The sequence below is a fragment of the Peromyscus maniculatus genome, chromosome 9 (assembly GCF_049852395.1).
Source record: "Peromyscus maniculatus bairdii isolate BWxNUB_F1_BW_parent chromosome 9, HU_Pman_BW_mat_3.1, whole genome shotgun sequence".
In the NCBI taxonomy this organism is placed as follows: Eukaryota; Metazoa; Chordata; class Mammalia; order Rodentia; family Cricetidae; genus Peromyscus; species Peromyscus maniculatus.
This window is the reverse complement of record NC_134860.1, coordinates 47,027,483-47,047,607: the sequence shown is the minus strand read 5'-3', so window position 1 is coordinate 47,047,607 and position 20,125 is coordinate 47,027,483. Positions and strand designations below refer to the sequence as shown.

General features: G+C 39.9%; 1 protein-coding gene across 1 annotated transcript in view; it reads left to right on the top strand.

Moving 5' to 3' along the window:
* Nucleotides 1-11,406, top strand: part of Ccdc198 (coiled-coil domain containing 198) — a 48,634-nt gene extending 37,228 nt beyond the window's left edge. The window contains exon 9 of the mRNA XM_076544896.1: nucleotides 11,130-11,406. The gene's annotated coding sequence lies outside the window, so the exon portion shown is untranslated. The remainder of the gene's footprint in view (nucleotides 1-11,129) is intronic.
* Nucleotides 11,407-20,125: the final 8,719 nt, after the last annotated feature.

Below are 20,125 nucleotides of genomic sequence, written 5' to 3'. Positions count from 1 at the left end.
GTCCCTCAACTGAAGAATGGATAAAGAAAATGTGGTTCATATACCAATGGAGTACTACTCAGCAACAAAAAAACAATGACATCATGAAATTTGCAGGCAAATAGATGGAACTAGAAAATATCACCCTGAGTGAGATAATCTAGACTCAGAAGGACAAACATGGTATGTACTCACTCATAAGTGGATACTAGATGTAAAGCAAAGTATAACCAGATTACAACCCACAGCTCCAGAGAGGCTAGCTAACAAAGAGGACCCTAAGAGGGATGCATAGATCACCCTGGGAAAGGGAAATAGATGAGATCTCCATGAGTAAACTATGTGTGTGAGGGAGCAATAGAGGGTAGGGGATGGGGGGTGAGAACATAAGGGAACGGAATGGTCCAGCTGGAACAGGAACAGCGTGGGAGAACAAGGAAAGAGATACCATGATAGAGGGAGACATCATGGGTAGGGAGAAATCGAGTGCTAGGGAAGTTCCTAGGAATCCACAGGGATGACCCTAGCTTAGACTAACTAGCAATTGGTGGAAAGGGTGCCTGAACTGGCTTACCCCAGTAATCAGATTGGTGAATGCCCTGTCATCATAGAGCCTTATTCAGTAACTGATAGAATCCACAGCCAAGCACCAGACCAAGCTCCAGGAGTCTAGTCAAAGAGAGAGAAGAGGGATTCTATAAGCAAGGGGTATCAAGATCATGATGAGGAAACCTACAGAGACAACCAAACCAAACTAGTTGGAACTCAGGAACTTTAGACCAACAGCTGTGGAGCCTCCACAGGACTGGACGAGGCCCTCTGCATAAGAGAGACAGTTGTGTAGCTTGATCTGCTTAAGGGGACCCCTGGCAGTAGAATCAGGATCCATCTCTGGTGCATAAGCTGGCTTTTTGGAGCCCACTACCTCTGGTGGGACACCTTGCACAGCCTTGATGCAGGGCGAGGGGCTTGGACCTGCCTCAACTGAATGTACCAGGTTCTGCTGACTCCCCATGGGAGGCCTTACCTTGTCAGAGGAGGGAATGGGGGTTGGGTTGGAGGGGGATGCTGAGGGGCGGGAGGAGGGAAGAGAGGAGGATCTCTGGTTGTCATGTAAAAATGAATAAAAAATTTCTTAATTAAAAACAAAAGACACAAATGGCTAGAGATAAAAGAACAAGATAAACAACACCAGCACTAAAAGACAAAACAACCCTCTCGCATAATCATAGTAGTGTAGACAAAATAGACTGAAGGGCCTGTAATAGGCACACTCACTATTAGTAGCTCAAGTATGCAATCTCTCAATTTGGAAAGAAGAGAAGTATTTCACACCTCACTCGTGTGAAATCTACCCCACAAGGAATCTGTCATGACAGTGGACATCCCAACTTTGAGAAGGTAGAATGAGCACTTTGGTGGCATCACATGGAGCCAACAACCAGTTTCCCAAAAAAAGGTCCCAAAGATTTAATAAAAGCAAGTGTTCACGAGCAGGTGCACAGCAAGGAACTAGAGGTGACATGCCACCCATCTGTAAGGCACACCCTTGGTGTGACTCTATCCAAGCACAATGTGACAACAATTGAGAGGTTAAAGGGGTTTGGAAGCTCATTGCTTCTAGAAACGATTTCATTTTGCTCCAGAATTTATCAGAGAAAAACTTTAAATTCGGGAGTTCCAGAAATGAAGAAAAAGATGCCGGCATCCAATCCAAGTCACAGTAAGGAAGGTTACTTTAGTAGTGTTCTGTTCTTTCAATCCCTTACTGAAAAGTCTACGCTTCAAAGGGTCTAGGGCTGCAGGTGGGGCTCAGTGATAACGTGCTTGCCTAGCATGCACAAGGCCCCGTGTTGATCCCCATGACCAATCAAAAATATTAGTCCCCAGCCACAAAGTCCTACAAAATATACCCCAAAGCTGCTCGGACTTCAGATAAATATGGGACAGCTGAGCACAAATTGCCAAAAGTGAATCTAAGAACCTGGTCATCCACCCTCTGTCCCCTGACATGGGAGGGGCAGAGATTCCCACAGCCCTCACATGTGACCAATTTTTATTCATACTGATTCAGTTTATTGGTAAATGTGTTCATAACTCTTTGAAGAGGGAGGAGGGAGAAAGATGGCTTCGTAGTTTGAAAGCACTTGTTGCTCTTGCACAGGTCCTGGCTTTGGTTCCCTGTAGTGGGTAGCTGTTCCAGCTTTGACCTGGAAGTACTACCCCCATTGAGGCTTTAGTAACTGTCACGCCTACAACGCAGGGCTGAGACAGGAGCCCTTAAGACCCAAGATCTGGATGTGCCGGCTCTCTTGGTCTGTATCCTGGATGCTGGAGGTAGATCGAGCGGAGTTCTCCAGAGAACACTGCTGGACTGTGCTACACCTTTCCCAGACCCTGTAACCTATCCCTTTACTTATAAGTTACCCCACCAAATCAACCTCCCTTTTAACTACATGGAGTTGCCTTAATACTACAGTTTCCCAAATCCACATTGAGCAGTTCAAAACCACCTGTAACTCCTCTTCTGACACCCTCCTCTGGCCTCTGCAGATACCTACATGAACATGGTGCACATATATACATCTAGGTAAAACATTCACATATTTATTCATAAATCTAAAATAGTAATAACAAAAATTATTTGGAAAAAGACTTCCCTTTTGTACTAAGTGTATGTCCAACATGTCACACATTTACATACACAAACCATCACTATGCACCCCTGACTTCAAAAAGAAGCAGGAACCTGAATACTGTCTAGAACTGGATGCAGGAAATAACCTGTGTCCACCTTTGACCACTACTACAAAGTATCTTGTTCTCTGTGAAATTCAATGGTAGTTCCACATATTGAGGCTTTAGTTTTTTGCAATCATTTCACCAGTTGAATGGGGCTTGTTTTTGTGTTGTGTTTCTTCTTTTTAAAAAGTTTAGTAAGAACTAAACACTCAAAAATGCCACATAAATATGTAAGAGCACTCAAGTTCCTCTGAAAGCCCTCTGCTGGCTATTTCATGATGAATATTTCTTAATTAAAAAATAAATAAAATTGGTCACACAAAAAACATTGGAAACAGCAAAGACTTTTTAGTAACTTCCTGCTCTAACTCTGCTGCCTCACCTGTTTCTCTCTGGTCTGCTTGCTGCCCTGGGTGCGAATCAGCTGACAGGCATACTCCCATTGCTTTTTCTTGGAAAGCAGACAGGTAGATCCTGCTCTGATCTGTCTTGCTCTAGGTTGCTTCCACTTATTTCATTATTATTTGCAAAGTTTCTATTATCTAAATTATGACTTCTTTCCTGGATTAATATTTTGGAGATAGTCCTAAATATGGGCTATCAAAGGCATACCAAGCCTTTAAAATAAGATGTAATTTCCAGGGGAGTAATTAGAGGCAGAAGTATTGAGCCATGCCCAGTTATTACAAAGTACTTCCCCAACGGAGTAAGCTATGAACATGTCAGGACAAGATGCATTGCCCACGGAGTTCTAAAGGCAGAATTCATCCCCACAACTTAATCCCCCTCCCTTGGGTCCATTTTTAATCTTTTTAGTATTCCTATTTCCTCTGCAGAATCTGTTAGGCTACTCTGTACCTTTCACTGTCCCTGTAGGCAACAATCCTCTATGTAAATCTTGGAAAATAAAGTATCTGCCCACATGTCTGGGTTTCTGAAATGCCTTATCCTCCTCTAATTTTATGGTGATAAGTCAGTCTACAATAGAGTTGATTGCAAACAGTAGCAGAGATAGATGAGCTGAAGGGGTTTTTGACACCTGAAAACAAGTCAGTAAAGATTGGCCTATGAGAAACATCATGCACTGAAGGGTATGATTATGCTAAACAAAATGACATCAATGGAAAGACATGAAATGTCAAAGCTTGGGAATAGGAACACACAGCAGATACAGTCAATAAAGATCAGAAATATTTGAAATTTAAAGTGAGTGTCTCTACCAGTGTTTCAGTCTAGCAGGTAAGATTGGAGAAACCCTTGCTATGACATATTCACACGAGACCCTGAGCAGACCTCCTCAAATAAAAGTACCTGGTCATGAGAAAGCAGGCAGGGGCAGTGGTGAGGCAACAAGAATGATGTGGTTTCATTTCCACTTGGCCAAAAGCTGACTGATCCTCAATCACAAATCTTCAACCCAGGGTCCAGGACTCAAGACCAGGCAAATAAGAATAGAGACAGGCAGGATAGCCCTGCTTCAACCTTGATGCACTCTCCTACTCTTGACGGTTCAATTGTGATTTCTTAGATCACCCCAAAACCTAGCCCTTGCTAGCCTAGCTGGTGGCCAGTGAAGTAGGGGATCTAATGGAGGATGTAAATATGAGATGACATGTCTTAGTCATCCCTATTTTCTGTTTAGCTTTACGTTTAAAGAACAAAAATTGAACACTCCATCATAAAAGACAAGAAAAATTTAAATATATGTTGTGAAGCAAAGCATGAAAAATAAAACCTATTACAACTTAATATGTTGTATCAGAAATTTAAAGTTACTGTTTGTCACTTGTGGATGTATAATGATCCTCGGAACCTGCAAAGGAACTAGAAGTGTGTATTAGTTACTTCTCTCACTGCTGTGAGAAAATCCCTAACAGAAGCAACTAGGTACCACTTCATACCTGTTACAAAGGTTAAAATTGAAAACATCAAATTTTGTAAGAATGTAAAGCAGTTGAATACTCTCACTGTTGATGTTAAGGAAAAATAGGACAGTCAGGAGGACAGTTTTGTCTTTTCGTGTCTCTCAAACTAGATATACTCTGTGTAAATAATCATATTCCTTGGGGCGTAACCAAATGAAGTGAAAACTATGTAAACACAAAAGCCTTCATACAGATTATCATAAAAGCCTTACTAATAATTGTCAAAACTTGAAAGCAAACAAAATGTTCTTCAGTCACTTGAATGGATCAACAAACTAGTATATCTAGACAATGGAAATATTAAGCATTAAAAAGAAATGAACTAATAATTCATACATAGTCACAGTTCAATGCATATTATTAAGTTAAAGAGGCCTACCTAAAAAGGTTATATGCTATTCAGTTACAATTATATGAGCTCCTGGGAAAGGTAAATCTTCAAAAACAATGAAAAAAAAAGGTAGTTGCCAAGGGATGGAGCACAAAGATTGTTTAGAACCATAAAATTATTCTTTATACATATTTATTATACATTTGTCAAGCCTGTAGAATTTATACAACTCAAATTGAACCCTAATATCAATTTAAGATCTGGGTGACAACTGTTTTAATGGTACAGATGTTAATAGTACTGTGTGCATGTGTGGGGACAGAGCATACATGGGAACTCTATATTTTCTTTTTGTTTTTTTTTCCTTTTATTGAAAATATTCTTTTCTCATATATCCTTATTATCATTTCCCCTCTCTCTACTCCTCCCAGATCCTTCCCACCTCCCCCTCCCTCTGGATCCACTCCTTTTCTGTCTTTCATTAGAAGACGAAGCAAAATCTGTCATATCAAAGTGGGACAAGGCAACCCAACTAGAGGAAAAGTCCCAAGAGCAGGCACAGGAGTCAAGAGACCCACTCGTTCTCATAGTCAGGAGTCCCATCAAATCACTGAGCTAAAAGCTGTAATATGTACACAGAGGACCTCCTGTGCTTGCTGCTTCAGTCTCTGTGAGCTCATATGCACCTTGCTTAGCTAATTCAAAGGGCTAAGTTCTGGTGTCCTCCATTTCCTCTGGCTCTTACAATCTCCACTGGATTTCCTGAGCTCTGAGGGGAGGGATTTGATGGAGACCTCCCATTTTTATTCTATCTCTGCATAATGTCTGGCTGTGGGTCTCTACATCTGTTCCCATCTGTTGCCAGAGGAAGCCTCTCTGATGATTCAAGTTGTAATACTGAGCTGCAGTAATAAAAACTGCATGGTATTGACATAAAAACAGACATGTTGATCAATAGAGTCAAATTGAAGACCCAGGCATAAATCCACACACATAGGAACACCTGATTTTTGATCAAGCCAGAAACATATACTGGAAAAAAGACAGCATCTTCAACAAATGGTGCTGGTCAAACTGGATAGCTGTATGTAGAAGAATCCAAACAGATCCATAACTATCACCCTGCACAAAATTCAAGTCCAAGTGGATCAAACACTTCAAAATAAAACCAGATACACTGAACCTGACAGGAGAAAAAGTGGGGAATAGCCTTGAATGCCTTAGCACAGAATATACATTTCTGAACAGGACACCAATAGCACAGGCACTAAGATCAACAATTAATAAATGGAACTTCATGAAACTGAAAAGCTTCTCTAAGGCAAAGGACACAGTCATTCAAACAAAGCAGCAACCTACAGAATAGAAAAAGATTTTTACAAACTCAACATCTGATACAGACTATCAAGAAAGAAAGAAAGAAAGAAAGAAAGAAAGAAAGAAAGAAAGAAAGAAAGAAAGAAAGAAAGAAAGAAAGAAAGAAAGAAAGAAAGAAAGAAAAGAAAGAAAGAAGAAAGAAACTCAAACTAGATATCAAAAAACCAAATAAACAAGCCGGGCAATGGTGGCACACGCCTTTAATCCCAGCACTTGGGAGGCAGAACCAGGTGGATCTCTGGGAGTTCGAGGACAACCTGGGCTAAAGAGTGAGTTTCAAGAAAGGCGCAAAGCTACACAGAGAAACCTGTCTCAGGGGAAGAAAAAAAAACTAATCTAATTTTTTAAATGGGGTACAGATCTAATCAGAGAATTCTCAATAAAAAAAATGGCTGAGAAACATTTAAAGAAATGCTCAACATCCTTAGCCATCAGCAAAATGAAAATCAAGATTAGAGATTTCATCTTGTACCTGTCAGAATGGCTAAGATCAGTAACACAGTGACAGCTCATGATGGCAAGGATGTGGAACAAGGGGAACACTCCCCCATTGCTGGAGGGAGTGCAAACTTGTACAGCCACTAGGAAAATCAATATGGCAGTGCCTCATAAAATCAAGAATCGATCTACCTCAAGACACAGGTATACCACTCTTGGACATATAGTCAAAGGACACTCCATCTTACCACAAAGACACTTGCTCAACTATGTTCATAGTGGCTTTATTCATAATTGCCATAAACTGGAAACAATCTAGATGTTCCTCAACAGAAGAATGGATAAACAAAATGTGGTACTTTTACACAATGGAGTATTACTCAGCTGTTAAAAAAAATGACATCATGAATGTATGTATTCACTCCTAAGTAAAAATTAGCCATTAACTAAATGATAACCAAGCTACCATCCATAGACCTATAGAAGTTAGGTAAAGATGAGGGGTTTAGGGGAGACACATAGATCTCCCTGGAAGGGGGAAATAGAAAGGACTTTGCAAGGCAGTGGTGGCACACACCTTTAATCCCAGCACTTGGGAGGCAGAGGCAGGCGGATCTCTGTGAGTTCGAGGCCAGCCTGGTCTCCAAAGCAAGTTCCAGGAAAGGCGCAAAGCTACACAGAGAAACCCTGTCTCGGAAAAGAAAAAAAAAAAAAAGACTTTACAGGCCAACTGGGAGTGGGTGGGGACAGGAGGTGAGCATCAGAATGGGGATGAGGAGAGAGACAGTGCAGGTAGACACAGCTGGAATTGGTGGGGTTTGGGGGGTAGTATGGAAACCTAGTGCAGAGGAAAATGCCTAGAATCTAGGAATGTGATCCTAATGAGGACTCCTTGTTGGTCTTAATAAAAACCCAGAGTCAAATTTCAGGGTAAATGCTGAAAGATCAGAGTGACAAAGGAGCAAGCCACAACTACCTCTTACCTTGCCAACTCCTCAGCCTGAAAGGGGGCTGAGCTCCTGTCTCCTCCTGCCTTATATTTCTCTCTCTGCCAAGCCATATCACTTCCTGTCTCCACCTCCCTACTGCTGAGACTAAAGGCATGTGCCTCCCAAGCACTGAGATCAAAGGCAAGAGGTCCTGAGGTATGAGATCCTAAATGTTGGAATTAAAGGTGTATGCCACCATTGCCTGGCCTCTATAGTTAACTAGTGGCTAGCTCTGCACTCTGATCTTCAAGCAAGCTTTTTTGTTAGATCACAAACAAAATATCACAACTCCTAATAATAGGGGATATGGAGTCTCACCTGGCCATCTCTTGTTGCCAGGAACTCTGTATTTTCTACTGTTTTCTTAGGGGAAACCCAAAATTACTCAAGAAAATAAATTTTATTTTTACAAGTCAGTTGTTATTACATATAAAGAGCTCAATTATCAAAGTGGAAACAACCAGAGAAAACATTTATGGACCTTTTTTTTTTCTTTTTCTTTAAGCAGGGAGCCATGTAATACAGGATGGCCTTAGACTCACTATATAGCAGGGATAAGCCTTTGAAATCTCAAACCTTCCACCCCTCCTTCCACTTCCCATGTGCTAAGATCACAGGTACCACCACACTTGACTTAAAGTAAGTCTTTTAAAAGGAGATTTGTATTGTTTTAATGATGCATATATGAGGATATGTGGAGAGGTTATGTGCATATTAAATACAGGTACACATGGAGTATGGAAGATGGCATCAGATCCCATAGAGCTAGAGTTACAGATGATTGTGAACCATCCACTGTAGGTGCTGGGAACGAACCTCAGGTCCTCTACAAAAGTAGCATGAGCTCCTGGCTGCTGAATCGTCTCTCCAGTGTTTCTGGTAACTCTTAAACACAGAATTTTGACTATAAAGTCAATTATACACTGAGAGACAGGAATAGACAGATAAGTAAGAGATATGGTTGATATATATGCACTCTACTGGTTTGTTTTCTGAAGACCCAGACTAATACAGAGAACAAAGGCAGACTGTTGTGCATAGCAACAGCAATAGCCAGAGAACTGTCATTATGCTCTGATTCCCCGAGCTCTAGTTCCAGCAGAGCAACATAAAGAGGCACATAGTGAGCTGCATTTGAGGAAAAGAACACTAAAATTATGGCATTCTGATGTTATATGGGTAAGCTTGTCTGCCCTCTACCCAGATAAGAGACACTGTCTTTGTCTTCCAAAACTGTTCACTATACAACCGTCTTTGAGAAGATAGGGCAAGCAGAGTGCAGGTTTGCTTGCAACATATAAACTCAAGGGTCTCATGGAAGACTGCGATGATGAGTATATTAATTATCCTAATCTAATCTACATGCACTGCACACATGGGTTGAAATGTTACACTGAAATTCTAAAACATGTACTACTGTGAGTCTTTTTTTTTTTTAAATGAAAAGAACAACTTTGCAAGGAGACAATAAGCCAAACCTAGAAGACAGGATAATGTACAAGATAAATGATCCAGTTTATACAACAAATACCAATTTAAAAGGTAGGAGAAAAAATTGTTATGGACTAAAAAGACTTGGGGAAATGATGTAGTGTAAAGTATGTTTGATCCTAAACAAAACAATTTTAGGACAATTTTAAATGACAGATATTTAAGCATGGGCAGAAATAACTATTTTTGAGTTATGATAGCACAAGATTGTTTTCTAAAATTCTTTTTTTTTTTTTTTTGGTTTTTTCGAGACAAGGTTTCTCTGTGTAGCTTTGCGCCTTTCCTGGGACTCACTTGGTAGTCCAGGCTGGCCTCGAACTCACAGAGATCCGCCTGCCTCTGCCTCCCGAGTGCTGGGATTAAAGGCGTGCGCCACCACCGCCCGGCCCTGTTTTCTAAAATTCTTACATGAGTTACTTGACTATGACATGGGTTGTCATGTACTTTAATAAAAACTGAGGGAGAAAAATGAAACCAGTTTGACAAACACTATTAATTATTAAAGCTGGATAGACTACATAAACATTAACATTATTTTATATAATTTTGAAATTTTCTATTTAGTTTCATAACTAAATAAAACTATGATTTTTAAGATAAGAAAAAAGAAATTCATTACAAAACTAGTAGTCCTAAGGGAACAGGTGCTTTAATTCAGACTCTAGTGAAGCATCTCAGAACTTCTGAAGCCCCTTCCAAAAAGCTGATCTGCATTTTCCTTGTTAATGTAATGCTTCATAACCTTTGTTCATTAAGTAAGAGTTCTCACTGGAGTAAGAGTGAGGAAGGAGGGGTAAGAAAGCAAGGGAAATGAGGAGGATGGGAAGGAGAGTAAGTTCTACTGAAAGGAGACAGGAAATGGAGGACAGGAGAGGAGAGGAAGTTCTACCGAAAGAAAGGAAATGAGGGGGAAGGGGACTGGTGAGCAAAAGAACTAAAACCCAAGGTTTGTTTGATTTGGGTTTTTCTCAAAGTCCCATTCTGAAACAAAATTTGGCCAGTTTTCTTCTCGTGTCCTCTTATCACTAGTTACTCTTTCAACGAATTCTTTCATACCAGGCATTGTGCAAAGAGCAGGAGCAGATGAATAAAAGCAAATGCCTTCTCTCTTGCTGTGGCTTTTATAGTGGTGAGGAGGCATCCATTAATCTAAAGCCACACAGTTGTGTGGCTACCAACTGGAACAAATGCTGTTAAAACAATACATTTCTGTATGAGCAAATAATGCAATTCAGATGCAAAGACAACACTCCTAAGTAAATGACCTTGTTGTTACTTAGGCAAAAAATGTAAGTAGGTCTGCTGGCTTTACACTTTCATGCATGGCAGTGCCTATTTCCTTCAATAACGTCCTCCTGGGAAGGAAAAGAAACTCATAATAGAAACTGTTGCCCGACACAATGTTTTATTGCACAAATATTGAAGTCAAAGTCTGAGAACTTCTGTGACACTTGCTATCTGGGTAATCATACAAGTGTCACTCTCGTCTCCTTTTCCTTATCTATAGAATGTGGTAATAAGGTCATTTACCACCAGGTGACTTATGAAGACTTAATGTAGTAGTAAATGTGAAAGCATTCCATGCAGCTGATTAAGTATAAGCTTATTGATCATTTGTTTTCTTTCTGCTTACTCATCTGACTTTGTTCCATGAGGAACACTGAAGGGAACAGACATAAACTATCGAATCCCTGCCCTCAGCCTGTCCCTCGTCACCTCAGTCTTGCTTAATAAAAATAGCCAGCAAGGCTTACTATTACTTTTCTGCCTGGAGGCCTGGCATGTCCGTGGCATCTGGAAAGCAGTTTGCTGCTGTCTGGTCTTGTAAGGTTCTAGTTTTGTTCTCCCCTCTTCCAGGACACTGTGTTGGTGGACAAATTGACACATAATATAGATGACTGAAGGCATTGGTAGTCTTCAAGCATTAAGACACTAACCTGCTGAAGAAAGCCTTGAGAGGTCATAACAGCCAATTCAGTAATGCATACCAACTGTCGAACACCAGCAATGGCCACAGCTTAAGGACTCTTGTATTCTCAAGTGAGAACATGCTGATGCAGTTTCTTGTGCAGCTACTCGGGCTACCTACTCCTGAACTTCCCGGGATTTTATTAAATGGTTGACATTCCCCAGAGCTGCTGAATCAGCATCCATTTGGGGATGATCCAGGATCAGTAGTGCTAACAAGGAAGGTTTGATTATGAGGACTCATCAGGCAGATTATCTTGCTAAGCCTTCCAAGACTGTTTATAATTGATAACAATTCCAGCCAGATCATTTTAATAGATTCCTAAGTATTGGTTCTATTTTTAAAAATGAGAAACTGAGTAAAGTGAGTGGCAAAGGATATTTAAAATATACTCTTCAGATTTCTACCACTTTAATCAAGACGATGATAGGCTTCACTAAAATGGGCATGTCCGTGCACTGTACAATAAAATGGCTGGCTTCAGTAGAGTATTACATCAGTTTCTGATAAGATTAAGCACAATAGATAATCACTTGCCAAGTCAAATACTAGGTAAAATAATTGAACATGAACCTCTCACTTTCTGTCTTGAAGTCGGAATTGGAGTTAAGTAGGGAAATAATAAATTACATTGAGCAGAACTTCTACTTTAGGCCTAGACATGCACACAGTCTCTCCCACTTCCACTCCTAGAGTTAAGGCCATGAGTTGGGTTGCTGTAACTGGGGGCAAAGTAGTCCCAACAGTAGTTAGACAGAATTATTAGCCACGTAAGTCAACAAACTGAGGCAAATTAGAGCGTAATCTTTTACTATCAGTCAAGGCAGTTACACATAGGTAGAAGTGAGAATAAAACCTGCTTTGTAATTGTAATTGAAGGGATCAGCGTAGATTAATGGTTTTTAGCTGGGTTAGTCTAGAGGCAGAGATAGGTGTGTGTGTGTGTGTGTGTGTGTATGCACGCACCTATATAAACATATTTCTTGGTTTGCCAAGAAAGCCTAAAAATCAATGACACCCAATAACAATGAGTACAAAGATCATGGCCTGCAAGCAAAAAACATTCTCTACCAAAAGGAGGCAGAGCTCTATTAAGAACTGGCTGATTCCCAGATTGTACCAAGGATGGGACTGGTGACCCCACAGCATCTTATTGTATTAGAAAGTAACTGCTCAAAGAATGATGGATATCAAGACGGAAAAAAAACCTATTCAAATGACATAAAATAATTAAACCTTTTATTTTGCAAATTTTCCATCAATTGAAAATTACTTCAAAATTAAGTTTAGAAAGGTATATATTCTGTTCTCATAAATTGGAAACTAAAAATAATATCGCCACTCATTTGCTGTGCTGAAGAAGTTCCAACTTCTTTAATAACAAAGAAGTGTAGGTAGATTAAATGTAAAATGAAAGATTTAATTTTCATAAATAAGCAGTAGGCATTCAACTTGGGGAAGAGAGCTGCATAAAGAGTATCTGGAACTCAATCTAGGTCGAGCAATATTATCTAGAATCTCTGAAGCTCTTCAATTAAAAAAATGGCAATTCTTTCTGTCAGACAACATATCCCAGGCTGAATGTGTGGGGTGACCATGTCAACTGATGGTCTGCTGACAGCATGCTAAGTGTCTTAGGATTTATACTGCTGTGACAAAACAATGTGAGCACAGTAACTTGGGGAGGAAAGTTTATTTGACTTACACATCACTGTTCATCACTGAAGGAGGTACCTGGAGGCAAGGGCTGATGCAGAAGCCATGCAGGAGTGCTACTTAGTGGCTTGCTCCTCCTAACCTGCTTTCTTATAGACCCAGGACCATCAACCCAGGGGTGGCACCATCCCTCAATGGGCTGGGCCCTCCCACATCTAACATCAATCACTAATCTAAAAAGTGCCCTACAGGTTTACATATAGCCTGATCTTACGGAGGCATTTTCTTGAGGCTGCCTCCTCAGATAACTTCAGCTTGTGCCAAGTTGACACAAACTAGCCAGCATACTGAAGTATAAGCTATTACAAACATTACCTTATGTCCAATTTAGATTCAACTTAAAATAACAAATGTTGATCTTTTATTGTACAAAATAACACTAATACTTTCCAATAATAAAAGCAACCAGAAGCCAGAAATATAGCCGAGTGATTTGAGTGTTTGCCTACACTCTGAGGCCTGAGATTCAACCCATCTCTCCTCTTCTCTCTCACACACACACTAAACATTATGGGCCAAGCTTTCCTGAATATATTACTTGCACTATTCTTAATTATTGTCACTTTCCTATGAAGTTGGAATAATTAATAATTTCACAGATAAACTATTATTCTGTGCATTATACACTCCAGGATCATGTGGCTGATCCCGGGCTTCTTAGTGCTCAAGTCCATGGAATTAACCATTATATGATTCCATGTTGTGCTTCAATATTTATTTTTGTGGCACCCACTATACTCTGGTTATGGTAAAAAAAAAAAAAAAAAAAAAAATTATGGGCAAAACCCTATCTTAGTCCTTCAAAAAAAATTTCTGGAGATGCCCAATTGCAAAACAACTTAAAGTAGCTATTTAATCACAAAATAAAGGGAAAAAAAAACTGCTCCGCAAATGAGATGCCTCAGGTCTTACTTCTGACATCATACTTTTAATGCCCTTAAATGTCTCACTGCTGGGGCAAACTGGTACTTTGATATTTTGGTTAGGGGAAGGTGGGAGGGGTTGCTTACAAAGTCTAAAAAACTATTCATTTAAACTATTTTGTGCTCTTAATTAAAGACTTGACTATATTGTGTCCTCAGTTGAACATTTAAAGGTGACAAATATAGGGCTCAAGAGATGGTCCAGTAGTTGAGAGCACTTGTTTTTTCCATTGTTGTTTTTGAGACAGGGTCTCATAGCCCTGGCTGTCCTGGAACTCATTATGTAGACTAGGCTGGCCTAGAATTCAGAGAGATCTACCTGCCTCTGCTGCTCCCTTTCCTCCCTCCCAGTGCTGGGATTAAAAACATGCACCACCACACCTAGTACAAGAGCACTTGTTTTTGCACAGGCCCAAGGCTCTGTTCCCCATTTCCCACATGGGCACCCAGAACCTCCTAGGGCAACAGACATGTACATGGTATACATACATGTAGGCAAAACATTCATACACAAAGAAAATCTTTTTTAAAAGAAATGATCCAATAGCTCCTCCTGAATAGTATCTGCAAAAATAAACCAGGATTGTCCAAGAGCCAGATCAAATCATGATCTCAAACTCCAAGTCCAGGCCCAGGAGCTTGCAGGCTTTCATCGGTGCACAGTGGACAATCATGGAATATGCCCTCTCACACACTCCCTGAAGGATCTGCTGGAACTGCATTCATCTCTTTCACAAAGGAAATGGTATCAGTACACAGTAAGATCTGGGGACATTAATTATAGGCATGCTATTGACTTCAAATTATGAAAAAGAATTAATTTGTAACTTTTTGAGTCAACTGTTATTAGTAATATGTCACAAGTAGTTACAGATACATTTTTATATATCCCAAGTTAAATTTGATTGGTTCTTCCTTTTAGGGTTATTGCCATTCCTCCCTTCCCCCTTAATTTTACCTTTTTGTATTTTACCTAGATCCATACCACAGAAACCCAGACAGGTAGTGGAGGCAAAGAAGTTTGTTAGCAATCACTCCCACTCAAGAAATGACACAAAGCTGAGATTGCCGGTTTTAAAGACCTTGAGTGAGTCTAGACAGCCAGGGCTACAGGGCTACATAGTGAGCCGCCCGCCTTCCCCGCCACCCTCCTCCAAAAAAAAAAGATCTGTTCACTGACCTCTCATGTTTAGTTGCTGTATGCACCAATTTTGACTTCTACCAGTAAACTTTCATTGTAAATTGGATTTGTAACTGTAAAAAGGATACCCTTGAAGCTCCCATTGAAACAAATGGCAAGTATTAAGTATCCTGGAGGTGTAATTTGTTTAAAGATCATCAGGGAGAGAACAGGTACAAGGTCATTGGGACAGTTATATTATCTCTCTGGCTCACCTCCTATGCAGAATGACAGAAACTCTAGTTCTGAAGTTCTCTGGAAAAGAAAACAAGGACAGAATCCCTGTGTCTTATGCTACCAAATGCTCCACCTCCTGTGGTTTAGAATTCAAGCTGATGAAGAACAGTACCTTTCACACACATCACATGAAGGCTAATGGCCACCAGGCCCTTATGTCCTGTGTAAGAAATGGGTAGTATGTCAAAAGCTTTTGTGACTCCTCAGTCCCATTACCTTTCACACACATCACATGAAGGCAATGGCCACCAGGCCCTTATGTCCTGTGTAAGAAATGGGTGGTATGTCAAAAGCTTTTGTGACTCCTCAGTCCCATTACCTTTCACACACATCACATGAAGGCAATGGCCACCAGGCTCTTATGTCCTGTGTAAGAAATGGGTGGTATGTCAAAAGCTTTTGTGACTCCTAGTCCCATTTACTGTCCCAGACATAGGCCCAGCAGAACTCACCCTAGAGTGATGAATGTATCCCAAATCGAAGTGCACTTCAAGCGAGACTACTCATTCCTCCAGTGACTCAGGCTGATGTGCTGGGAAGAAGTCATGAGCTATACATGGAAAAAACTTGCTAGAACCTTTTACTTACTTGAAAGCAAGATGAAGAGTTAAAACTTTAAATGGCAACTATGACACACACAGAATCCAAACTCCCAAGTGGTAGCTGTTTAGTATACTAGACAGCTTTGAGTATCTGATGTAGTTTCATGGCCTGTCCTCTGTGGATGTGAGTCCATCCTCCCAGAAGGCTGAACATAGGATAATGCTTTGTGGAAGTCAGCCAGCCTTTCACCTTCAGTCCTAACTACTTTCTGCTTTCTTGACCCAAGCTTTCATGGTTTCCTCAGTCTCTAATTATGAACAAAGATCATAATCCCCTCTGGTCACCCGCTAGATTTGCTGAGAATTCAAGGTGTATCTCTGATCACTCACTACACTTTCAAGACACTGTTCAGACTCTACCAAGCCCTGCTCTTGCTCAAGACAGCAACAGAAAACTAGCTCTTCAACTTAGAAGCAGGCCTCCCTCCCAGAGCCTCATTCCCATGTATAAGATCTCTTAGCAGGTGTGGACATTATCATTCAGAGCACTGAAAGTCAAAGATAACAGAGCATTCCCTTGGGGTCTGTCCTTGTGTTAGCCACAACTAATGAAATGGGCAGGTTGGTGTCATTTACAAGCTGTCTTTGGTTCCTTTGTGTGGTTGAGCATTAAATGAACCAGAACTAAGCAGTAACAATGACGATGACCACATCACAGCAACTGCTATTTAACTATCACCACAAACACATAAAATGACTTATTATTCCTGTTTTCTAGATAAGAAAACAGAAGTTTAAAATATTTAAATAACTTAGATTTTAATTCAAGTAACACTTTTAACTGTAAGATAAAATTTTCATAGGGCTGGGCCCTTTCACTGCCCATCCTTTAAGCCTAAACTGCAGTGCCTCTTAATTTCTTGGCACAGTTCTCCTATATCCTATCATTCCTTATTGAAAAAACACCAAACTGTCTACTATTAAAGCTATCTATTAAAACCTTTGCCTCTCATCAACTCTGACCATCCTAGGCATACTGTGTTCCCAGCGCTTCCTTGGGAAACAAGATCTGAGATGGAGATCAGCATTCTGGAAACTGATTAGGAAATATTCTTAGGTAGCTAGGCTAAGAAGTGGGAAGCTTAAGTAAGATGTAGCCAGTGAAGGTTCAAGCAACCTGCGAAGATTTCTGGTCCTACCAGATTGGCAGAAGTGCAGTTGAGCCTTTACACCCATATCAACCAGGCCTTGGATCTAGGCTGCCCCAGGAAAGGATGGAACACTGTGCCAACCAGTTCTTCTTGGTGGAAGCTAAAGAAGCTGACTGCTAAAAAGTATGTCAACAGCACTTCCAGCTCTGGGCAGCATTAAAGCCCACATTCCGGCAGAGGAACTCAATTCTTACACAGCATCTTTGTTTTGCTATCTGTGCGAGCTATTGCCTAACATAAGCGTGTGTGCACATACACACACACACACACACACACACACACACACACACACACCCAAAAGTAAATCTTTTTATTTAAAAATCTAGTATCTACTTCTGTTCAAATGGTGCCTTAAGACTCACTATAACAGCTGATTTGTATTACTAGTAGCTTAGTTACTTAGTTACTATGCATTAGGTTACCAATAAACATTATGCCATTTATTCTGCGTAACTTTGTCACAGGTTTCACCAAAAGTTCAAAAACATGATTGCCCAGAATTATGAAGACAAACACTTTCAATGTTCATCTTTAGTTCCTAATATGAAGAAAAATAATTGTTACAGAACACAAAACAATGCTTCCATCCATATTAATGTACTTTGTTTCTAAACTTTAAGCTATCGAGTAGACATGACTAAAGACAAACTTGAAATCAGTTTATATTTACCTAGTTAAGTCAATGCTTGATAGGTTTAACTCTTTTAATTGCATTCACAGTAAAAGCAGGTATTCATGATGACTGTGCAGTCACAGGCTACAGCCAGTCTGGAGGAGAGCAGCATCTAGACGCAGCAGGCTTAAATTTAAGGCAATAGGTTCAGCTCCCTTAAAAATGACATTAACAATAACAGGAAACCTGGCCCTAAAGATGACAGTGATCAATTCCTTACCTATCAGGGCATTGAATTGCAAGTATAAACAAATTTATATTATTATTAATACATTATTATTTTAAATCAACTTTGGAAGTTTCATGCATCTGTAGAACTTAATGCAATAGTTCTCTTAAGGTACCAGTATTTTCCTTAATGTGGTTAAGGAACTGCTAAAAAAGCATGGCATCTCTCACTTTAACTCTGAAATTACTTAAATCTCAAGAAATAAGACTTATAACTGCCTATTTGACTGGGAAATTTGGGGATTTGTGGGGGCTTTGGAGGGGTATTAGTTCATATAACCTACTAACTTTATAAAATGCTGTTTCTATGACATGAAATAAAAGTGTCAAATACACAGAAACTTAGTTGTAAGTGAACAAATAAAGATATACATTTCATAGAATGGAAATTTTACTAAAGAGTGCATTTACTACCCTGTCAAGTCTCTAAAACATTTTTTTTCTCTAAAGTCTTAAGAAATTTGAAATTGATTCACTATGTAACATCCAGTAACTCTCTAGACAACTTCAAGAGACAGGTTCCTTCCCCTAGGATATGGCAAGTTATTTACAAAAATGTCTTTTCTCAGGAGACTGAGGTATCAATAAGTTAAGATGCATTTATACAGCAAAGAAGTATTCATGAAAATCTACCATAAAGTACACTTATTTTTATCATTAAATAACTGGGCAGTAGTGGCACACACCTTTAATCCCAGCACTCAGGAGGCAGAGGCTGGCAGATCTCTGATTTCAAGGCCAGCATAGTCTACAGAGCAAGTTCCAGGACAGCCAGAACTACACAGAGAAACCCTGTCTTGAAAAACAAAAGCAAAATCAAAAAGCAAACTTTCAATATACTATTAATTATTTCACCATAACCCCTATACTGTATCAATTTTTAAGGTAGCAGAAAATACATCTTGGTGCTTCTATTTTTGTCACATGGAAATTACACAAGCTATCAACACAACAGGCTGAGAGCTCATCAAAGGGTGTACCAACCCAGAACTCTTCTGTGGTGGCATCCTCACTGCTGTCTTTTAAGGAAGGGCAGCTGACCAAATGACCAGCAAAGATGAAGTGATACTCCAGGAAAACAGATCCAAGTAACTCGCTAGAATTAAGAACATTTGCCTTTAGCCTCATTAGCTTTAAAAATGTATAAATATGACATACCTCCACACTCCAGTTTGACCACTGGTAAAATGAGATCTATTTGATTTAGCAGGATAATTATTTCAAATTAATCTAAAATAAATTGTTGGGCCTAATGCTACAGGTTTTAAAGCTAAAAAGTGTGACGTCTCAGAAACCAGTTTCTAGCACTTGAGTCCATAGTCTCTGCAATTCCAAGCACTTGCAAGAGCAGTAAGATGTAAGAACTGCCTTTTCAAAGGGTGATTCATGGTGGGGGGGCGGAGGGGACAGCACATGAGGCAGGAACACAACTAAGGAAAGTGTCAACACACAAGCAGCTTCGTGTTTTTGCTTTTGTTCACAGACAATCTTAAGTCATCCATTAATTTCACATTTCAATAAGCTTTCCTCAGGCATATGCTGTCTAAAGTTCTGCTATCCATATGGAGCCAATGGCTACATGTAACTAATTTCAAATAAGTAAAATTAAAAATTAAGTTCCCTGTCTAGTAAAGACTGAGGAGCAGCTCCCACCTGAAGAGTGCAGAGCATTTCCATTATTGTAAACAGCACAACCTGACAGCTCATCCGCTGTCAGGAGCACAACTGTGCTATATGCTAAGACTGACTTTTAAACTCTTTAAGTTGCTTATAAAAAACAAACAAACAAACAAAGACTGGACACCAATGGTCTCACATTTCTGGTCCTCTTTAAACACTGAGTTTATGAAGCATTCAGATCCAAGTACAATATGAACTCCATCAGACACTTCGCACTGTTACAAAGAACAAAATATTCAGCAAGGGTGATAAAACTTAGCTGTCATAATTAAAACATATCATCTCATCCTTCAACTGATATTCAGTACTTCAAATATAAAAGCATACCCAACTACCAATTTAAGGTCTTCACAAGAATGGGCCAAAAAGCCCATGAGCTCCTGCTCTACTTCACTGTTTAGCAGGAGGAAAAAAGTACTACTTACACAAGGAGGTACTGTACAAACAGTAAACATAAAATTGTCTTAAGAGTAAGTTGCGAGGAGTAAGGACAA